The sequence below is a fragment of the Panthera leo genome, chromosome A2 (assembly GCF_018350215.1).
Source record: "Panthera leo isolate Ple1 chromosome A2, P.leo_Ple1_pat1.1, whole genome shotgun sequence".
NCBI lineage: Eukaryota > Metazoa > Chordata > Mammalia > Carnivora > Felidae > Panthera > Panthera leo.
The window spans coordinates 148,850,328-148,872,701 of NC_056680.1; the positions used below are offsets into that span (position 1 = coordinate 148,850,328).

Genomic DNA, 22,374 nt, shown 5'->3' on the forward strand with positions numbered 1-22,374 from the left:
CAACTTTATCGTGGTAAAATTCACATCACATAAAATTCAGTTTTAACTACTGTAATGTGTATAATTCAGATGTACATTTAGAACATCACCTCTGTCTGGTTCCAGAGCATTTTTATTATCCCAAAAGGAAAACTCTACAGCTGTTAAGCAGTCACTTCCCATTCCTCCCTCTCCTCAGACACTGGCGACCAGTAATCTGCTGTCTCTATGGATCTGCCTATTCTGAATATTTCAGACAGAGTCATACAGTATGTGACCTTCTGTGTCTGGCTTCTTTCACTCAGCATAATGTGGTTATTGTGAATAGTGCTGCTATGAACATTTGTGTACAAGTATCTGTTTTCAATTTGGGGGGGGTGGTATATAACTAGAGGTGGGTTTGCTAGTTCATATGGTAATTCTATGTTTAACTTTTTGAAGAACCATCAAAGTTTTTTCCATGGCAGCTGCACCATCTAAAATTCCCGCAAGCAATGTACAAGGGTTCTAATTTCTCCATATCCTCCCCAACACTTGTTGTTTTCCATTTAAAAAACTATAGCCATTCTACTGAGCATGAAGTGGGTATCTCACTGCAGTCTTGATGTGAATTTCTCTAATGACTAATGATGTTGGACATCTTTTCGTGTGTTTGTTGGCCATTTGTATATCTTCTTTGGAAAAATGTCTATTCAAGTGTTTGCCCCACTTTTCAACTGGGTTGTCTTTTTGTTGTTAAGTTATACAAGTTCTTTATAACTTCTGGATGCTAGACACATGATTTTTATGATTTACAAATAGCTTCCATTCTGTAGGTTCATTTTTTATAATGTCCTTTGATACACAAAATTTTTAATTTTGAAGTCCAATTTTTGTTGTTGTTGTTGTTTCTTGTGCTCTTGGTGCCCTAAGAAACCATTGCTAAATCCAAGATAATGGAGATTTACCCCTATGTTTTCTTCCAAGGGTATTGTGGTTTCAGGTCTTTGATCCAATTTGAGCTAATTTTTTGTAGACTTCATTCTTTTGCATGTGGGTATCCTGGAACTTGTTTTTAGAATCATCTTTCTTCTTTTTAAAGTACATTCTTTACAAATTCCTTTACAGAAGGTTTCTTGGTTGTAAATGCAATCTCTATTTATCTGAAAGTGTCTTTTATTGCCTTTGTCCTAGAAAAATAGTTTTGCTAAATCCACAAATCTAGGTTGACAGTTATTTTCTCTCCAGGACTTTGAAGATATTATTCCACTCTGTTCTGGTTTCCATTGTTGCTGCTCAGATATTGATATCTACTTATCCTCCTTTGTAAATTATCTACCTTTTTTCTCTGCCTGCTTTTAAGATCTTCTATTTGTCTTTGGTATTCTTTGGTTTTCCTAACATATATCTGGGTGTGGCTTTCTTTTTATTTCTCTATTTTGGACTCTTGTTTCCCGTTATCTCTGGATTCATGTCCTTTTGTCAGTTTTGGGAGAATATCAGCCTTTATGTTTTCAAATATAGCCTCTTCTCTATTTTCTCCTTCTGGAACTCCAATTAGATGTGTTATACATATTCATTATATCCTCCATGTAGCTTAATCTCTCTTCCATATTTACTGCCTTGTCTCTATGTATTATAGTCTGAGTATTTCCTTCAGATTTAACTCTCTTCAGCTGCATATATTCTGCTGTGTAATTCATCCACTAAGACATTAATTATAATAATTATATTTTATTTATAAATGTCCTAAGTGGTTTTTTTTCAAACATGCCTGTTATTTTCATTAGATTTATATTTTGACACTTTTTCAGTTTTTATTCCATCTTTAATTTCTGGAAACATTTGATCCACAATTATTTTATACTCTCTATCCGATCATTTCAATATCTTATTATATTTGATTTCTATGTTATGTTTTATTGTATTTAATTTTAACAAATCAGAAGTATTCACTGGGGATTTCTGTTTGTTTCTTCATGGATCGGTGGGGGTTGGGGGGAGAGGGAGGAGATTGACCTGGGACCACTCTAGCCTCCTTCAAAGACTCTTGGTTAAGGGAAGAGTTTCACTCTCCACTTTGCAGAAAGCCCAAAGCTTTAAAGTTTCTATAGTTAAATAGTATCTTAAATTTACAGACAAATAACTTAGACTACAGTTTTAAGCAATTTATCCTAAAGTCACACAACTAGTATAATAAATCGTGGGAGTAAAGTCAAAGTCTCCTGACTCCAAGCCATGCTTATATATTACACCACATTCTACCATTGAATTGACTTGATACTAATTGTTCAAATATGTGGCATTGCATACCAAAAAGAAGGGGGAAAAATGCTCTCTTTGAACTAGTTGTTTTCTTCCCTTTCTTTTTACAGAACTGATGACTTCACTCATAACCTTGTTTACTGAAAGAAGCACATAGTTTTGATGAGTATAAATCCTCTATTGTGTATTTTTTTAACTTTTTAAATTTTTTTAACTTTTTTTTTTTAATTTATTTTTGAGACAGAGAGAGACAGAGCATGAACGGGGGAGGGGCAGAAAGAGAGGGAGACACAGAATCGGAAGCAGGCTCCAGGCTCTGAGCCATCAGCCGAGAGCCCAACGCGGGATGAGAACTCACAGACCGCGAGATTGTGACCTGAGCTGAAGTAGGACCCTTAACCGACTGAGCCACCCAGGCGCCCCCTCTATTGTGTATTTTTTTAAAAAAAATAATTTGCACCATAAGAACAAAAATCTTTTCTTTCCTCCTTCTTTTTCTTCCCCCCTTTGGTAATTGTTCAACTCCTAACTTCAGTAGATAAGGATGGATACTGCCCAAAAGTAAACAAGAAACACAGTTCTAGTTAAAGACCAGGAAAAAGCTGATTGGTGCATCAGAATCAAGATGTCTCAGAGATATACATAGAAAATGAGTGATGGATGAGGTTAAGGAAAGGTAGAGCTTGTATGCGTGTGAAATGGGGCAGGTCGAGATTTGAAATTCCCAGAGATATATATGCTTAGCTGTTGCTGACTTTGGGGTAGCTTGTAAAGGGGTAAAGGCTCAATACACATTAACTTTGTCTACTTTTCTATCTCCCTTCAGGGTGAGGCCTAGTAGAACTGGACTGGAGGTTCTTTAGTGATTTAACAGAAGGTTACTAGATGGTCAAGCCTGGCTTGTAGCACTTAAAGACTCCCATTTGGTAATCAGGTGCTGCGGCTGTTTTCCATAATGCCAGGAATCCAGGATAACATTTCCAGTCCAAATTTCCTTCCTCAATAGCAGAGGTGGACTATGGAGGCAGAGTGGGGAGGCAGAGTGTACAGGATAGATGTAGCTAGGCTGGGTGGGTCAGGGGACAGTGGAGGACAGGTGTATATAAACATACAGGTGAGGAGGGATGGAGACGGAAGTCACATACAGTGACAACCTTGCACACCCAAGAATAGCACAAGTCTCTGCCTCACGCTGGGATTAGTACCAGATTGGCTAGGAAGATACTACACATGTTTCACTGCTTAAATAGACTTCTCTGGTGGGTGTCACTTGTTTAAGATCTGATAGCTCTTTTTTTGCCTACTGGTGGGTAGAGCAGGAAATGATAAAATAGGGGGTAGATACACATAGAGTGGATACGAGAGACTGGTCAGTAGGTTATGCAGTCAGAGAGAAATGATGGCCACTTGAATAACAAAAGGATTATTCGTACAGTCAAAAAAGATATTTGAACTGTATAAGAGAACACTACATAAAATTTTGCCCCAAACTGGAAAATCTAGATGCAATAGATGATTATATAGAAAATACAAATGACCACAAGCAACTAAAGAAGAGAGAGAAAAACTTAGGTAGACCCAAGTAGCACCAGGGATGGGAGGTGGGGTTGAAGATGTAAAAAGCAGGTAAAATGTCTACCCTCTAAAAAGTCCCCAAGCTAGGATGATTTACAGAGAGCACTCTACCAAACATTCAGAGTCCAGGTATTATCTGTGACAGTCACATTATTCCAAAGTATCAGAAAAGAAGGAATTTTCCCAACTCATCTTATAAGGATAGAATAACCCAGGACAAAAATCCTTCCCAAGAATCATTCAAAACTGTAGACTAGTCTCTCAAAAAAAAGTATGAATAAAATATATAACAATTGATTCTAATGGCATATTTATAAAATGCGCTGTGCCAAAATAGGTCTTATTTCAGAAATTCAAAGACAGCTAAATACTTGAATATCTATAAAGTGATCCATTAATGAATTTTATTAATAGGACACATGACTTAAAAAGCAAAAGATCAAGAGCCAGTAGCTACAGAAGAAGGCAGAGGCCGAAAAATCAGCCTACTTGGAGTGCAGTCAAAATGCAGCAAAGATGATTATTCTAAGCAAAGAGGGACAAAGAGAAAATTTAAGCATAGGGGCTGAGTCTCTAAACTAGATATGGTTGGTGATGTCTCCTGTTGTTTATTTCCCCTTTGGGGCCATTCTACTACGGTAGGAAGATCCTTTCTGGCACAAATAATTCAAGCCATTTAGTATATATTTATATATATATACTTATATATATAATATAATATATACAAAATATAGTATAATATAGTATAATAGTATATATTATAAATATATTAAATATATATATAAATATATATATTTAATATATATCTTGACTTAAGTGTGCCAATATCTTGACTTAAGTGTGAAGTTGGCTGGTGACAAGGAGCTCTATCAGCCTACAGACGATACCTGTGAGCCATTAAGACCTGTGAGGAGATTTCAGTCCGTCAAAAGACATTTGGGGTAGATGCAGAGTAGGGGCTATGGCTGCAGACAGCCATGAGGAGGACCTCTGCTCTTGTCACTCACTTGGTGACCTGGGGTCATTTACTTCAATTCTCTGGGGCCCTATATTCTCATCTGTAAAATGGGGATGATATGACGTGTGTCACGGGGCTGTCGTGAGAACAAAAGGAGATCATGAAGAGGACGAAGCCCAGAGCCTGGCAGATGGCGAGGCCCGGGAGCCCTGCCCTGAAAGTGCTTACTATTGTGTTCTTTCAGAAAAGCCCCTTCACACGTGTGATCTCCTCTGAGCACCAGGCAGCACACCGACACTGCCCGTCCCCAGGGACCACCGCTCGTAAGTTGTGCAGCCTGAGACCTCAGATTATACTGCCCTGCCATGAATTTTGGCGGAGCAAACCAACCTTCTTGAAAGGCATATGCACAGTATCTGCTTTCCTCCTCACGTTAGTTGAGCAAGGAGTCCGCAGGATGCAAACCCAGAGCCCTTGAATATGAACCTGTACGTAAGGTATACTAAACTTCTGGCATTAGGAAGCAAGATAATTTGAGGTATGAATTTTCTTTTTCTTTCATATTTTAGAACACTTCATCACTTTTTCCAAGTACTATTCTACAGTTACAAATATTTCATTTTATCCTCACAATAACACAGGAAAGTTTGCAGGACAAAGTACATTTTTCCCGTTTAACTGGTATGGAAACTGAGGCTCGGAGAAGTGTAGTGATTCATCCAAAGCCAGACAGACAGTTGGTGTCAGAATTTGAACTACCACCAACTAGATCTTAAGACACCATTACGGGAATGCTTTTTTGTTTTTCTTTCCTTTCCTTCATCTTTCCCTGTCTCTTTCCATCCCTTCTTTGCTTCCTCTCTTCTTTTTTCTTCTTTCCCTAACTCCAACTTCCCCTCACTACATTATACAATACACACACACACACACACACACACACACACACACACACGGTTGCCTATAGTCCATTTACCCACCTTCCTGTTTAAGAAATATACTACCATTATCTCTTAAGCTTACTGCATCCCACCCCCTACCTGTAATCCACTATCCTGGATTTTGTAGTTATCATTCCCTTTTCTTTCTAGTTTTACCATCTTATCATTTATGCATCCCTACAAATATACACATTGTTTTATTTTGCATGTTGATGGACTTCAAGTGAAGGGAATCATACTTCATGTTCATTTTTGTGCAATATTATGTGTCTGAGATTTATTCCTGCTGACGTGTGTAGTTGTAGCTCATTTCCACCGCTTTAGAGTATTCCATTTTATGAATATACCACATTTTACTCATCTTTTCTCCTACTGATGGGCATTTGGGTCATTTCAGTTTTGTGCTTTTCTGAACAAAGCTGCACTAACTCCTGTCGCACATAGGCAAGAGTTTTTCCACTGGAATTACTGGTGCCTGGAATGTACCTACCTACAACTTTACTAGCTAATGCTAAATTGTTTTCCACACTGATGGTACCAATTCTCATAAGCATATGAATTCTAATTAGTCCAAATTCGCATCAACTTGAAATTGTCAGAAATTTTAGCCAGTTTCCCATCTTTCGCTCAGATCTTGGTTTCCAAACACGCCTCTAACACAACTGTTACACTCTAACTGTTTCTTCCTTGGGAAACAGTTGATTCCAGGGCCAGGGCACATCATACGTAAGATGAACCTGGGATATGTTGTAGTGCCAGAAAGTAAGAACACGGTCCAAAACAAAACAGAACTAGGGACCAGCCTGAATTAGCTCTTAAGTGCCAAAGCTGGAAAAATTTGAGCAGCAAAATAAATAATCACAATGTTCGATTCTAATCCATAAATATAATAGATACCCACGAGTCCATACAGATAAAAATAATTAATTAGGGGCACCTGGCTGGCTCAGTCAGGTAAGTGTCCGACTTCCGCTCAGGTCATGATCTCGCAGTTCGTGAGTTCGAGCCCCGCGTCAGGCTCTGTGCTGACAGCTCAGAGCCTGGAGCCTGCCTCACATACTATGTCTCCCTCTCTGTCTGCCTCTCCCCCACTCAAGCTCTGTATCTCTCTGTCTCTCAAAAATAAACATTAAAAACTTTTTAAAAATTAATTAAATAAGTAAGTGGGGGAGATGCGACAGCTTTTCCTTTGGTAGAATTTGAATAAATAAATGTAAAAGGAAAGAGGAAAACATAAAATTATCAGGAAATACCACAATAATAATGGCTGCGAACAAACTCCATCACCAGATGATAAAATTAGTGGGTCAAGTTTGTGGAGAAATAAAGTTTGCATCATTTCAAAATATCTGCCCCAAGATATTTATTAATCACAAAGGGGAATTCAGTAGTTTTAAGTGGAAAAACCTGGCAGAAGCCACCTTAACCAAGCGATGAAGGTTTATACCACCAATGATGAGACACATCAGTATCATGAACTCTGTGATATGATGCAGGAAGGAGAACACGGTATTTCGTGGTATTCTCACCTAACGTGCATAATCTCAGTTTAATCATGAGAAAATATCAGGTGAACTCAAACTGAGAGACATCTGACAAAATAATGTGTACTCTTCGAAAATACCAAGGTCGTGAAAGACAAGAAAAGCTGAGGAACGATTACACACTGCAAGGGACTCAGGACAGCTGCCAACTTCTTTGCACCCCCAGAGCCTCCCCCCTCCCTACCTACTTAATACTTCCATCAAAACACCTCAATAATTACACTTGCACTTATATTTGTTGGGCCGTAATGAACAATTCATGAGTTGGTCTCTTTCCTTTTAGACCATACTCCTTAGGGACAAGGAAAATGTTTCACTTATATTTATATCTCTTGCTCCCAGCACGGTTCAAGGTAGGCACTAAATGTACTGTTAACTCACTTCGTTCAAAACCTAACACAATTTCTTAAACATGAGGAGACATTCAATGAATGATTGGTTACTTTTGGGTTTGATTTGCTGGTTGAGACCAGATCCTATGCATTTCTGAAGATGTTACTGGGTTGTTTTTTTTTCATTTTTTCTTTTCTTTTTTTGTTCTTCTTTCTTCTCCATTGTTAGAGAAGGTGGAGACTCCATAAAGCATAAGAAAATATGGGAGTTTAAGCAAAGAGGAATACATATTATATATTTATATATTATATACCTGAAAATATAAGGAGTTATATATATTTGCTGAATTTACCCTCTTCTGGAGATAAGAAATGTAACTTTTTCCACAATATTTTGTTAAAAGTTGGTCTGTTATTAATATTTTGCCTAATATGATTTGATTTGGAGCTGAGAACATAGGTTTTTTTTTTCCTATTGGTCTTAAAAATACTTTTCAACACAAGGGAAGTGTTAGCAAGATACAGATGCCTGGCCTTTACATACTTGCTTAAAGTTCCAAAGGTGAAGAAATGTAGGTCATGTGGCATTGCAGGTTCTCTGCTTCAGCTGTCACGGAGTAATCATAGATCACAACAATCTGAGTTTCGACACGTCATTCAGCACGTCAAGAATCATCAGCATTGGTGCCTTTGCCATTACTCACCTTATACACCATACCTAGTTTACAGAGCAACCTTTTTTTTTTTTTTTTTTTTTGCTAACTTTTCCATTCTGTGCTTAGCACACAGGTGATCTACCTAGTTCTCTTATCTGACATCCCCCTGAGAGATAATGTCAGAGACTAGGATACTCAACTGGCATAAAAAGACCAAGGCTCAGTTGTTGGTACTGGCTGATGGTCGCAAGACTGGTAACAAATTGCTTATTCTCATTACTCTGTACTTGAAAACTCACGATAAACGAAGCCAACCAAGCAACCTTCTACATGTATGTAGTAAAGATTCTGTGAAGATTCAAATGGGGAACATAAAGAGCTTAGTCTCACTCATGTTGGAGTCACAGACATGTAAGTAAAGTAGCTTACAAAACGGAACTTAGAAGGAGCTACAGAAATGACAGCCCTGAAAGCCACCAGAGAACATTCTGTTAAAAAATTCTGGGACCTCAGGTAGCTTCAAAAATGTTTATTACGCAAGGAAAAGATACTTTACGTAATAAGGCTTGGTTTAGAAGTGTATGATAATTTCATTTGTAAATAGATTGTCTTTTGTTTGCTGTTGTGATTTTTTAATACTATTTTAGATTTCTTTAGTGTTTTCCTCTCTGTATTTTTTAAACCCCTAGGCTTCATTTTTTTCTCAACACGCTAGCATCTGTGTCCTGGCACTTGTTTTCACTAAGTAATCACATGTCTTACCCTACGTAGTGCAGCCCCTGAAACCTTATCTGCTAGGACCAGCCTTCTCCTGCCCTAAGAGGGCCTCCCAGTTGCCTACTGTATCAGTTTTTCTCTAGAAGAAAAGAGAATATTAACAAGGTTGATTTTATTCTATACATAAGAAATAATATTGGGCCCTTAATCTACCGTGGAGACTTTTTAAAGCTAAAATTTATTGACCTCCTTCCATATGTTAACTTATTTAAATAATACAACTTTATAAGGTAGGTACCTTTAAATAAGGCAAGGATGCTAAACAGGTTGTCCAAGTTCACATGGTTAGCACAGGACAGAATCAGGCAGACTGCTTCCAGAGCCCACACTCTTACACTTCTTCTGAACCTCCAAGTCATATTTTCTTCCTGTTGGATAATTATTAGTCCCCAGTAATATACCTGCATTAGAGATTCAGCCTGGGAATTAGGAAACTTGAAATATTGTTCTATACTTTAACTTGAGAGGAAACAGCATTCTAGGGAGGGAAAATGCATGCACAAAGTCTTAGTGGCTATGGAGAGGAAGAAGGAAGGCCAATATTAGGAATAATGGGAAACCATTGCAGTGTTTGAAGCTAGAGGGGCTGGGAGATTAGTTGTGATATGACTCCAAAGATACTCTACCAATATCACCTTGGCTGCCTAAAAGAGAGCAACAGTGGATTCAGAAAAATTTGGTTAGGAGTCTGCTGAGAAAATCCAGGCAGGAGGTGATGGTAGCTTGGGTTAGGGTATTGGTAGTGTGTGTGTGTGTGTGTGTGTGTGTGTGTGTGTGTGTGGTGGAAGGATGGAAAAAGGGTATTTTAAAACATGTACCCTTGATTAAAACTGATTTTGATTAAATCATATAAACTTTAGCAACACATTCTAGAAACTACACCTCCAGATAACATGTTACTGGCTTCAAAGTATCATATTGGGATGTTAAACACCTATTTCAAAATGCTTCATGGCTCTAAATAATTCTGGAAAACCTTTTTTAGAATTTCCTTCAGAAACCATTTATAAGCCAAATCAGAAAAACAGGCTCATTGCTATATACGTGCTTCATATTTTATATATGTATTTTAAGTCACATTTCATATTATACATATACATATACACACACACATATGCACAGGTATACTTCATAAATCCCAAAAGCTAAGGGAACTATGTGTAATGTTGTTAAATTGCTGCAGGATTTATAAGAACTTCCTTTTATGACTCTGACCTTCCGATGTATACAGTAAGGACACTTCTATAAGAAAATAAGCAACAGGGGGAAAAAAGCTACATCATCTGATTGTTCATCAAAAATTGAAGATATGTTCTTTGGGCAAAGAGTGAGCCAACTCGGGAAACCCACAGACAGAAGGAATTCTTGGAAAGTCAGGAGGTGGTGTTTTGTTGTTTTTGTTTTTTTTTTTTTTTTTTTTACAGAGTAGATATAAATATATATCCTAGAAGATTGACAACAAATTTCTCACAGGAAAAAAAAAATGAAGTTCCACCCATCAGCTTTTAGGAGCAGTGGACAGCATGGTGGGAAGAGTCAAAATTTTAGAACCACGCCTAGGAGTCAAGCCCTAGCTACGCAGGTTTGGACAAATTCTCGGAGCCTTACTTTCCTCATCTATAAAATGGAGACACAAATGCCAGGAGTTTTGTAAGGTTCTATTAACGGACCCCTGTCCATTCCCTCCCCCAATTTTCTGTCACCTAAACTCCTTTTTCCTCAGGAAACCCTGAGGCAAGCAGGGGTTAAAGGCCAACCCCTCTGGGAGCTTTCGGCTTAAATGGCTTCTGCTCTCTCAGCCCTGCAATACCAGGGCACAGAGAAAAGAATTCTTGGCCACCTTACCAGCCCTGTCAAAAAAGAACTGGGACCAGCAGACAGTCCCTTTGGTTCAACAGACATTTCCAGAGCACCCTGTCACTGGGGGAAATAAGCAGTCCATTTAAATCTTTTCAAGACACTGAAACACCCACAATGTCCGGAAGGAGCAGACTGGTTGAATTGTGAGACATAATTCTTGAAGGCACATTCACATGATAGAATTATGTGCTGAAAAAGAATTTTAAATGACGGGGAGATGTTCATAATAAATTAAGTAAATGTTGCTGTAAAATAGTATATACAATTAAGGATTCCAGGGTGTTTTTTTCTTATTAATAATTGATTTATAGGGAAAACCAGAAGGAAATAAAAATTGCCAATGATAAATTCTGAGTGGTTGGATTATGGGTATTTTAATTTTTTTTAATGTTTATTTTTGAGAGGGAGGGAGACGGAGCGCAAGCAGCGGGGGGCAGAGAAGAGAGGGAGACACAGAATCTGAAACAGGCTCCAGGCTCTAAGCTGTCAACACAAAGCCCACATGGGGCTCAAACTCATGAACCGTGAGATCATGACCTGAGCCAAAGTCGGATGCTTAACTGACAGGCGCCCCAGATGACAGGTATTTTAATTTTTTTCTTTTCTAAACCTTATACAATAAATGTAATAGTTTTCAATATAGTGTTTCAATATGTAAATATGATACAGCATTTAGGAAACAACTCCACTGGGCAGAAATTGTGATTACTTTGTTCATCACCATAGAAAAATAAGCATTTTTTAAAAATTTTTTTAACATTTGTTTATTTTTGGGACAGAGACAGAACATGAGTGGGGGGGAGGGTCAGAGAGAGAGGGAGACACAGAATCTGAAACAGGCTCCAGGCTCTGAGCTGTCAGCACAGAGCCCGACATGGGGCTCGAACTCACGGACCGCGAGATCATGACCTCAGCCGAAGTCGGACGCTTAACCGACTGAGCCACCCAGGTGCCCCGAAAAATAAGCATTTTAAAGAAATGTGCCCTTTTCCTCAATAGAGAGGTAAAAAATTTGGATGGGGCAAATTTTTTGGATGAGGCCCCTCCCTCCCTTGTCCTTGAGTTTTGGGTGTCCCTACACAGCCCAGAACTGAGAGTGGAAAATTAAAAAAAAAAAATCATCCTGGCTCTTTTCCTGTCCATAGATGCTCAGTGTTGAGACTTAGGATGGGGAAATTTCACATAGTTGAGACCTCCCAATACAGGGGCTCCTGGCCTTGTCCATGGGTCTGCACCCTCTCCACATTCACTTCCTGACAGTCGCTTCTCTGGGTGGCCGTGAGATACTGGGAGACTCCCGTCCTATATCCTCTGCAGGAGGTCAGGTCTCTGCTTGGGAGCAGGAAAGGGAAGGAAGGCACCAGGCCCAAATTTTCTTAAGTTCTTAAAATACGAGTACTGCTAAGTAGTTAGAACACTTGACATTTATCATTAGCGTAATTGTTAAGAACAACTACCACTTACTGAATGCTTTCCAGGTGCCAGGTACACACTGTGTTCTTGCATTGAATTTTCACATTAGCCACATAGGTTTTATTCCTATTTCACAGATAAAGACACAGGCTGAGGTCAAGCAGCATGCCTAAGTTCCCAGTTCTATAAAATGGCTGATGCAAGGTGCTTCACAGATGGTGAAACTGTTTCAAAACGGCCTCTGTTATTTTTCACACGACTCTGCGAGAAGCGGATTCTACGTTTTCACTTGTGAATGAAGGGGCAGATGGCTTTAATGTCCTCTCTGTGGGTCTACGTGCCTGATCCATGAGAGCATTCCCAGCGTTTGGTTTCAGTTAGAGGAGTCCTATACTTCGCAGGGCGATGGTGGGAGCCAAACCTGACCCGACTATACTAGATTGTGCGTGACAGATTTTAATCTGACTCTGAAGAAGGTAGGGTGTGGTGGGAGACTAGATACCAGCAGCAAACAACCAGATCAGGATGTGACCTGACACTGTGAAGACAAGGAGACAGTCCTGTACATTGGATATAGGGTCAATTAATTCTGGACTTTGCTGGTGAGAAGCGGGGGGAGGAGGGAGCCAATGGCTCTGCAGGGAAGAAAAAGGCAGAATAGACTAAGTCAATGGATGATGTTTTGATGCTTGGTGGACCAGCTCGACCCTACCTCAAAGGCTATATAAACAGCTGTGAAATTCTTTTGGCCAGGTATGTATGCTATCATAAAAGTATTTTATTCAGGTTCTGAATAAGACAATCTGCTACTAACCCTTAAAGTACCACGTGTTAACATCGACTTTTTAATATACACACGTAACAGAGAGAAAAACAAAGAGACAACACGGCTATGATAATTTACGGCATTTTCTTTTTTTTAAACTTTTTAAAATGTTTTATTTATTTTTGAGAGAGAGGGAGAACACATGCGCACGAGTAGGGGAGGGGGCAGAGAGAGGGGGAGACACAGGATCTGAAGCAGGCTCCAGCCTCTGAGCTGTCAGCACAGAGCCCGATGCGGGGCTTGAACCCATGAACTCTGAGATCATGACCTGAGTCACAGTCGGATGCTCAACCGACTGAGCCACCCAGGAGCCCCCAATTCACTGCATTTTCATTTGTTTGGATGGAAGTGGGACTACACCAAAGTTGCTGGAAACAAAGCAGTGACACTATTTCCATAGCTAATGGACAGTGACACATAGCACTGACACAGTCCATAGCAGTGACACAGTAAACAAAACTGTGACACTATTTCCATAGCTAAACTGCTTGCCTGATTGGCCTTAATGGAAGTTAATTTTAACGTCAGTAACCTTGATTAAAAAAGAAAACTATTGGGGCCCCCGGGTGGCTCAGTCGGTCAAGTGTCCGACTTCAGCTCAGGTCATGATCTTGCAGTCTGTGAATTTGAGCCCCGCGTTGCACTCTGTGCTGACAGCTCAGAGCCTGGAACCTGCTCCAGATTCTGTGCGTCCCTCTCTCTCTGCCCCTCCCCCACTCACGCCTCTGTCTCTCTCTCTATCTCAAAAGTAAATAAACATTAAAATAATAATTAAAAAAACCTATTGTTTATTTTGGGGGAAAGCAGCGGAAGAGGAAACATTTTCTCAGAATTATGAATCGGCAACCTTGGGTCCTTGCCACGGTTCTGTCCCCAGCTGCTGTAATAATTGTGAACGTTAAACCTTTTAAAGTTCCGATTTCTCACCTGTACAAAGAGATTCTAAAATGCAAGTGATGTTTGGGATTGTTCATGTCCTAGGTGCCCAGCTAGCCCTCCATGGGTATCCACAACAGTGAAACCAAATCCAATGAGCAGGGGCCCTTAAGTCCTAAGTAAGGATCCCTAAATGTCAAATGCTGTAAGAGTCTGACACGTGAATGGTCGTCTTTAGACTCCAGAGTAGGGATGGGGGGCACGGAGTAGGGAGCTTCGATGCTACCCTGTAGCAGAAAGGCTTTTTCCTCACTTTGCCCCCATCTGGCATGGAGAAGAGGAAAAACAAGTGAGTATGAGTATAGGATTTAGAAGCTGCATTCCTGGACGCTGCCTCCTCCAGTTGCTCTGACCTGACTCTGGTCAATCTCGTGCAAGGTGAATTCTAACTATCACTAGGTGGGACCTATCACCTGCTAGGACCCGTCAGGCCTTGGAGGTGTGCTCTCCCAGAAGTAAGGCTCTTGTCTCTGAGATTCCAGGAGGAACTGTTACATTCAAAGACAGGGAAATGCTATGCCGAGCTAACTACAAACACTTGGGTGGTAATGAGCTCAATACGTAGTGTGTCACAGAGTTTAAAATGTGGAAGGATGATCTTTTCAAAATGATGTTTAATTTAGGCTTATGTTGATGCCTGGTGGTCACAAACCTACTGAACTTGTCGCGAGGATGAAATAGGAAAAAGCCAAAAGAGGACACTAAACAGCAGGTAGGGCAGCTTCTAGAACTCAAGAAGGACAATTTCCCAGGTGGTCAGGCAAACCTATCATTCCTTATCTTTCTCGTCCACCCAAAAGTTCTGACACTCGCTTCAAAGCCGTGTGGTAGTTCAAAGCTACTCAGATGCTTACACGGCCTCGTGCCGAGCTTTGGGTATTTTCATGGGTTTCTCCTGTTCAGTCACTGTGGCCTCCCAATCTATAATTCTCCTCCTCTTTCCATTCCATCCTTCCTTCAACTGTTCTAGAAGCTTTTTTCATGCATCCCTTTTATCACTTTTCTTCCCCAACCAAAACAGTGTCGGGGAATTGCCCAAAGGGAGTCCCTATGAACGTACTAAGAGAAAGGGGCATGAGTTACTGCTCATAAATCGGGCACTTTAAAGGCTTTTGCTTTAATCACGATGTAAGTCTGACAACCACTGAGGAAAGCAGGAGCTTTTCGCCTGCGAGGACTCCCACTTTCATCCCCAGGATGAAAATTTCCCATGAGCAAAAGAAGGTATCACCTCATCACTTCCAGGATTCCGCGGACACTTCTCTACGTTGGCAGATAGTTCATTTGTGACCCGAAACGCTTTCCAGCAGCACCTCAAGGGTTTAAACTGTACCCAAGCCCAAAGGTTTTCTATCGCCGCGGCGACGCTCCCGGCTTTGTTTTTTTCTACTTCCCCAGGCCCAGGCCCGCCCCCCGGCGTCGAAGTCAGGTCTTTACTGGTCTGGGAGTATGCTCGTCTCCGCAGAGAGCCAATCAAAGCCTCGCCTCCTACCCCAGGGCTTTGGGAAGCGGAAAAGACCCGGACCTGATCCCGGGAGTGGGGCGAGGCCTCAAATGAGTGACAGCTCGACCCTCCAATAGGCAGAGCGCTAGGACCTGCCCCTTCTGGCTCCTGAGCTAGAAAAGAGCGTCGATGCCGGCGGCAGTGATGAGTTGTAGGAGGAGCTGGCTGCTTGGCGGTTCTGAGGAGCGGTGGCTGCTGCTGCTGGTGGCCTCTTTGCAGGTGAGTAGGTTTTGTTTTCGAATTTTGCTGTTGCGAACCTTAACGTTTTTCAGTGATGTGGTGTTTTAATCTGAGCGCAGGAAGGCCAATTCTTTACTTCCCGGATTCCGTCCTTTGGAGAGAATCTGGAGCTCGCTCGTCCGCCGCTTGAGCTCCCACCCTCACTTACTCCCCAAGGTCCCTCTCAGCTGTTCCTTTCTCAGAATGTGCCCCTCTGGGAGTCAGATCTGTCAGCTGAAAGGAGGACTCCGCGTTGGTAGTGGTGTCTTGACGGCAAGAATAAACAGGAGCTGGAGGGAGTGATGAACTCCTCGCTCCTGGACGTTTGAGGCACAGTGTGGCAGAGCCCCTTCGCTAGTAGGGGTCCTGGAAGCAAGCTCGGGTGTTTTCAGAGCCATGCCACTGTATTTAGGACGATGGCAGACCTGGCCTTAAACGTCTAAGTAGAGAGAAAAAAACTGAATGGCAGGGAAGGAGAAAGAGGTGAATATCTGCGATGGTTTCATGTAGCTCTCAAATCGAGCTAAATCACAGGTTCTTAGAATCACTATAAATTAAAAAAAAAAAAAAAAGTAAGTTTATTTCTCCTCCTTCCAAAGGGATGGGGGCTGCATTACTCGAGAAGGGCAACAGAAATGCATGATGGAAGTAAAGTTCACAGTTACTCTGAAAAAGTAAAGTTAAAGGATAATTGGTTGTTTGCTAACTTATTATAACCCTCTTCCCCTACTGCCTCCCTTCCAAATTATGGAGGCTTTACAGCCCGTGAGTGGTACCAGAATGTTGACCGAATGTAGACTTTTCGAGAAAAGAATCAAATGCCGTCTTTCACCAGTAGCTGCTACAGTTTTCTGTGATGAGAGCAGAACACATGTCAGTTTGTACTTTGTTCTAAACCTCTCTCCCCTGAGGACAGGGACTAGGTTTTATCCATCTTTGTATTCCTGTACCATCTCGACACACCACAGATGCCCCTCGAATGTGGTGGACTTTCTTTTAAGTTTTTATTTTTAATCCTAGTTAGTTAACATAGAGTGTTGTATTAGCTTCAGGTGTACAACGCAGTGATTCAACACTTCCATACATCACCCTGTGCTCATCACAAGTGCACTCCCTAATCCCCATGTTGGTGGACTTTAGAGAAGTGTAATTCAAACATATGGTGTAATGGAAGGAGCTCTGAGCTGGAAGTCAGGACACCTAGGTTTTAGTCATGAAGCTGTTGCTATTTGTGTAATCTTAAACAAATCATTTCAACCCTCTGACTTAGTTTCTTGCATCTTTAAAAAGCGGATGGTGCAGTGGATTATTTCCGAGGGCCATGCCTGTGTTAAAAGCCGGTTTTAAACTACAGATGATTAGACATTTTCCACCACGAGTACATAAGCAAAAAATCTCATAGCAGTAAATTCTGGGCCAATCTGTTAGCAAATAAAAGTTCCCATCTACAAAGGGTGGTACTTACTCTTTTGTGCCCCCGTTTAAACCAAACCAAATGGATCATTGTAGAAAATTTGGTCAGTGTACAGAATGACCATTGTACAGGGCGTAATGTGGCAGAAAATGTCATCCTTTATTCTGTCGCTCAGAGGTAACCACTGTTAGTGTTTGGGCAGATCTTCCAGTCTCTCTTCCTCTTTTGCCTTCTACAGTTGGTTGAAATTAAGTGGCACATTTCATTTCAAGTAATGACTGGTACATCTAAATTCAGCTGTGCCTTCATTTCTGTGGGCCTGGTGCTCAGAGAACAGAGGATACACAAATATTTGAACCAACAGGTCTCTTGAACATCCTTGGAATGAAGTCTGGTTGTGAGAGGATGTTTACGTGGAAAAATAAGACTACAAGTATTACTTAATGGTAATACTCTTGCACTGAAATTTGGCCACAAATACTGAAAAAAATGCACTTTATAAAACATAAACTTGACCAAGGCATTTGGATTGTAGAATACTGCTTAATATTTTGTATGTTTCTAGAGCTGTATCTTAACATCAACTCCCCACACCCCCAATACACACAACATTTGATTGTATTTCTCCTTTCACTACCTAATTTAACCTTTTCTCTTTACCCCCGCCCTCACTTTACTATTTTTAATTATTTTTTAAAGTTATTATTTTTTTAATGTTTATTTTTTTTGAGAGAGAGAGAGCATGAGGTGGGGGGAGGGGGGTAGTATAGAGAGAGGAGACACAGAATCTGAAGCAGGCTGTAGGCTCTGAGCTGTCAGCACAGAGCTCAAAGCGGGGCTCGAACTCACAGACTGCGAGATCGTGACCTGAGCCAAAGTCAGGCGTTTAACCGACTGAGAGCTGTCAGCACAGAGCTCAAAGCAGGGCTCGAACTCACAGACTGCGAGATCGTGACCTGAGCCAAAGTCAGGCGTTTAACCGACTGAACCACTCAGGTGCCCCTCATTTCACTTTATTCCCAGCATTTACTTCTGCACATACCTCAGCAAGGAGGATCGCTTTCAGGAGCCTGAGGTCTGTGCCAGGCTTGGTTAGTCAAAGTCTGCTGCATTCAACCCAGAATACTTTTCACTTCGGCAGGAGTGCTTCACTGTAATTTCATTTAGTCTCACTCATAGCCCTTGAGAACAGCAGTTATCCTTATCTTTATGGATAAGGAGACTGAGGTCCAGAAAATTTGAATAACTTGGTCAATATCAGTAAGTAGCAGAGCTGGGACTAATGTCCAGGTTTCTTGACTTCAGACTTCTGGGATTTGGTGGAAATAGTTTGTGTTGACAAAAGCTACTATCCTGGGGGAATAAGTAACCAAAGTTAGGAAGGAGGTGTCATGAGTGGGTGTTTTGCTCATCAGTGATGCCATGCAGGCCGGAACAAGCAACGTGCCTCAGGCAAACACTCATCTCATTACAGATGTAGATGTCTTCCCTGTGAATAGGGCTCTACCTGCTGTGGTTTGCTTTGCATGTACCAAGTGATCAGTGGGGGCTGCTGGTAGATGTAAAGCTGGAGACTGACAGGGTCGTAATGCCTGCAAAACACCTGGAAGTGATAGCATTTGCTCCTGGTAGAGAGGCGCCCTTAGATTACAAATACAAATAGAAAAGTTACTGTAAAGCTTTAGGGAAAGTAATAGATAGTGGAAAACAAGGTACTTTTAGGTACATGTTTGAACTTTTAATATCGAGCTTGATCTGGGGGAAAGAACACTTTGTTAAGACTCCAAGAACTGAGCTCTGGATTTCATTTCCCTTAAGAACAGTTCCTTTTTAATTTATTAGAAACGTGGCTAACCCCTCTTTTTTTCTGTCCTCAAATACAGCCAGCCTATGTTCTGTAGAGTTAGATTCCTACAGAGTTAGGTTAAGAGTTGTTCAAAGCCGTGCAATGAGGTTTTGGACTAGGAAAAACATCAGAGTGGTTGAGGGTAGCATTTGAAGAGCTAATAATTAAGGGTAATCTTTTGATCAAAGCAACCCTGACTCTGTATCCCTTTTTTTTAAGTTTATTTATTTATTTTGAGAGAAAGAGCAAGAGAGAAGGAGTCAGGGAGGGGTGGAGAGAGAGGAAAGGAGAGAATCCCAAGCAGGCTCCGTACTGTCAGTACAGAGCCCTACGTGCAGGGCTCAAACTCACGAACTGTGAGATCATGACCTGAGCCAAAATCAGACCCTTAACTGACTGAGCCACCCAGGTGCCCTTCTGTATCCATTATTTTTATGTTACCTCAGCATGATATCACTGATCACATTTCTTCCTCAGCTTTTGGAAGCAGAAAACAAACTAAGTTTTTAGACTGGTCTTTAGCCTGTAATTTTCCCCACCCATTCATGCGTTGTTATGCTAGAGTATTAGACATCATTACTTTTCAAACACCTGAGGAAGGGAGGCAGCAACGTCTCAGGAGCATTAGTTTGGAAGACGGAACGAGCGTCAGTTATTGGGGTTGGCGGGGGAGGTGAGTGAAATTATATGCTTTAATGAAAGGCAGGAGTAGGAGGCAGCAGCAAGATGGTTGTGCTACGTTTGTTGAAACTACCTAGAGGTCCTGGAAATATTGTAGTAGTAACCTCAGTAAATGCAGGGCCGTGTGTTTGCACCAGTCCCCTACCTGCCTGCTCTCTCCAGGCTTGCCTTGCTGAAAGGATGCTGATTCTAAAAAAATAAATAAATAGGGGCTCAGCCGGTTAAGCATCTGACTTCAGCTCAGGTCATGATCTCACGGTTTGTGGGTTCAAGCCCCGCAGCAGGCTCTGTGCTGGCAGCTCAGAGCCTGGAGCCTGCTTCAGATCCTGTGTCTCCCCCTCTCTCTGTCTCTCTGTCTCTCTCTGTTTCTCCCTTAAAAAAAATAAACATTTGAAAATAAATAACATAACTTCAATTTTATGGTGGCATTTATGGAAAGAATATTTTTTTGGCTCTACAAGTGATTTAGGTGGAATTTCTATGCCTACACGTAGTGAAAAGTCTTCGAAAAGATGTCACCTGCATAGCGTGTTTCCTTTGAATCACCTGTCGATTTACTGCTGGGCCAATTGCTAAGCTTGTATTCCCAGGCAAGTGTACATTCACCTGAAATGTGAGACACTGTGGCAATTTATGAAGACGATAGTCTAAGAAAAGTAATGCATGTCAAAATGACCTATTTTTGAAGTTGCTTAATACCATGAATACGTCTTCTCTCTAACTTTACCTTGGACCCATTATGAATTACGTGAATTAAGCAAAAGTAAGCTCCTCAGACTGATTTAAATGAGTTCAGTATTGTCTTCTGTGAGGAATAAAAACAATTATGAATGGGATTTCATTCCTCAAGGTACTTGCAGTTCTGGCCAAGAATAAAATCAGGTGATTTAATAATTCTGAGATTATCCCATGACAGGATGCTTAAAGGTTCAAAATGCTGATATGATTAGTAGATCTGAATATGATATCCAGCTAGGCCAGGGATTGGCAAACTAAGGCCTTCTGGTCTACTCCCTGTTTTTGTACAGCCCACAAGCTCTGAATAGTTTCTACCTCATTTACTGGTTGAAATAAGTCAAACAATGACAATATTTCACATGTATGAAAATTATATAAAATTCTAATTTCAGTGTCCACACATAAAATTTTATTGGAATAAAGCTTCATTTATTCATTTATGAACTGTCTATGGCTGCTATCAGCTACAATGGCAGAGCTGAGTAACTGCAACAGAAGCCAGGTAGCCCACGGAGCCTAAAATGTTTACTATTTGGCCTTTTACAAAAAAAGTTGCCAACACCTCAGCTAAGCTGTACTGTCTTTCACGTTCATCTCCTTCATCGCATCTCAACAGCCGCTATCCTGGTCCAGGTCTCCATTATCTACATTACCAGAATCATTGCAAAAGCCTCTCAAGTTTTCCTATCAGTGGTTTTTCCCATCTCATTCTGTGTTTGTAAGTGCTGCCTGATCCTCCTAAAATACACATACTTATTTTAGTGATGTCCCAATACTTATGGAAGAACCTATCTTCTTTGCACAAGACCTTTCTGGGGCCACTATTCAGGCTTATCTTTCTAGGCTAATCTCCTCCTACTTCCTTGTTAGACTCTATACTTAGGGTAGAGATCATAAAATCTTCCAAATGGGACACTCAAGTGTGAAAGGGGCCCTATAATGATTACGTGGGGGAAACAGGCCTAAAGCAAGACTGTTCTAGGCAAAGCAGGAAATGTGGTCACACTATCTATACTCCATCCGGTTTGAATGGCTCACCATTCTCCATATGCACCCGTTCCCTTGCTGCTACTCATTATTCCCTTAGGCTCGAGTTCCTTTTCCTTGTTTTATAAGTCTGAGTCTTGAACATCTTTCCAAATCCAGGTTCAATAGTGCCATGTCCATGAGCCTTACTCAGAAATAATCTTTCCTTTTTTTATCTCCCTTATGAATGGCTTTCTCATGGTGTGGATGACTTTCTGCCTTAGTGATACACACACACACACATCCTTTTTCCCCATCAGTTCCTTGAAGACATAATCTGTGTTGGATCCTGTACTCCTCATAGTCCTAGCATAATGTCATGCTCAGGTGGTGGTTGCAACACATGTTTAAAGAATGAATTAATTGACCAGACTGGGGAGACTGATGAATATTTGGGGCTGTCAATTTGTAAATCATCCATTTTAATGTGATTAAAGTAGTGAGAAAAGTTGGGTTTCCAAGGACTGAGGAGAGCCTCGGATGTCAACGTGGCAGTGTAGCAGAGTGGTTCTAGGCGTAAAGATAGGCGTTGGGGTCCAGCCTGCCTGAGACTGATTGCCAGCTCTGCCATTTACAATCTGTGTCACTTTGGGCAAGTTGACCTTTCCTCCTAAGTTTCTGCATCTGTAAAATGGGAGTAGTCCTAGAATCTTCTGCATAGAATGGTGGTTGAGGATTCAAATAGTCCCAAATCACATGGTGAGCCCTCTATGAATATTAGCTGCTGTGATACTGCATGCTGTCTTCATCATCATGGTACTATTAATGGTGGGTAGGAAAATACAGCGACTCGAGACAAGGATATAACAATAGAAGAGCTGAGAGAAATGCAACCCCGAAATCTTAGAATAATTGTACCCCCTTGATTGAAGTAGTCAGTTTCAGAGGGACCAAAGTGGTGTGAGTCC

At 41.0% G+C, this 22,374-nt stretch overlaps 1 protein-coding gene and 1 long non-coding RNA gene across 4 annotated transcripts in view; one reads left to right on the top strand and one right to left on the bottom strand.

Annotated features, from left to right (window-relative positions):
- Positions 1-15,405, bottom strand: part of LOC122211794 — a 30,142-nt gene extending 14,737 nt beyond the window's left edge. The window contains exon 1 of the long non-coding RNA XR_006198841.1: positions 15,270-15,405. This is a non-coding gene — a long non-coding RNA (uncharacterized LOC122211794). The remainder of the gene's footprint in view (positions 1-15,269) is intronic.
- A 236-nt stretch (positions 15,406-15,641) lies between these two features.
- The window catches only part of BPGM (bisphosphoglycerate mutase), a 31,986-nt gene continuing 25,253 nt past the window's right edge, over positions 15,642-22,374 (top strand). For all 3 annotated transcript variants that reach the window (XR_006198852.1, XM_042925238.1, XM_042925227.1), the window contains exon 1: positions 15,642-15,761. The gene's annotated coding sequence lies outside the window, so the exon portion shown is untranslated. The remainder of the gene's footprint in view (positions 15,762-22,374) is intronic.